This window comes from Micropterus dolomieu, linkage group LG12, assembly GCF_021292245.1.
Source record: "Micropterus dolomieu isolate WLL.071019.BEF.003 ecotype Adirondacks linkage group LG12, ASM2129224v1, whole genome shotgun sequence".
Classification (NCBI taxonomy): Eukaryota; Metazoa; Chordata; class Actinopteri; order Centrarchiformes; family Centrarchidae; genus Micropterus; species Micropterus dolomieu.
The window spans coordinates 30,682,720-30,684,150 of NC_060161.1; positions in this window are offsets into that span (position 1 = coordinate 30,682,720).

The window sequence follows — 1,431 nt, forward strand, 5'->3', positions numbered from 1 at the left end:
AATAAGGTGAATTGTTTATTATATCTTTTATTCTTAGATTCAGGAACATCTTAGTCATCACCTCCATCCACACCACTAACCCCATCCAGTGGGAGTTTCCTCTCTGTGTCCATCGGTAGCAGTGACAGTGAAACATCAAGACAATCCAAGCGAATCAGAAGTGATGAAGAGGCATTGCAGAGTTCTTCAGCCACAGATGTAAGTTTATCATCAAATGTCTACATATGGACGGTTTAGATCATTTCTAAATTGTTATTGTTGTCACATTTCTGAATTAGTTAATGTTCTTGACTTTAAAATAAATAAATGATGTAATTTGTCATTTGACAAATAATAAGATACAAAAAGAGCATGACGTTACTTTCAGAACAATCTGGACTACTTTCTCTTTCATATTTGGCTTGACTTAACATCAGCAGCATGGTATAATGATGACGTCTGAAACTAGTGTCCTTTACTAGGTTTACATTAAAACTGCTAAATATACCTGTGGGAGGAGGGAAATATTTTAGTCCTTTTTTAAAAATTGTTTTACATACATTTGTTTTACGTGTGTTAGTTGTGCAGTTTGTTGTGCAGTTTGCACCAGGTGCAGTGCACCTGGTGCAAACAATGTTTCTGGGCAGTAGTTAGCGGTTACTTCAGCAGTCAAGAAATTAACTAACTCTGTTTCACAACCGACAAAGTACTTTCTGTGAGACATATTGAACAACTTGAAGAGCAGTCCTGAGAGGAGCGGTCGAATTAAAACTTTATAGACTGAGCAGGAGGATGGGTACTTCGTGGGCGAGCTGAGCATATGACCATATAAAGTCTTAAGCATGCTGCCGTCAGCTCGTTGCAAAAATAGAAAAAGTTGGAAATCTCTTATAGTATAGTCTTATTTTGACATGTACGTATTTTATATGAATTTTATGTGAACTTTCCCCCTCACATTTGATGTTAAAACTTCAGCAAGTATTTGCAGAAGCACTCCTGGTCTTTAAATTTTTACATGAAATAAATGTTTAACAGTTTGATTTAATGTGTTTATTTTTGATTATGGGCAGCACGGTGGTGCGGTGGGTAGCACTGTCGCCTCATAGCAAGAAGGTCGTGGGTTGCCCCGGCCTCTCTGTGTGGAGTTTGCATGTTCTCCCCATGTCTGCGTGGGTTCCCCTTCGAGGGAACTCGAACTGCGTCGGTTACGACACTATGGGAACGCCTCTAGGCGAAGCAGGTCTGAACGTGAATGAAATCACTCCAATCCTATTGGCCTGTTGCTAGAACGGTAAGGTGTGACGGAATAACCGGAGGAGTATAAAGCACACCTGTACACACTCATCATTAGCTTAAACTATGAAGCAAGCGCTTCAGGCGGGGAGAGAGGTGCGGCGGACCGACGCAGTCTCTCGTTCCCCTTCTCGGGGAACCAGGGTTACATACGTAACC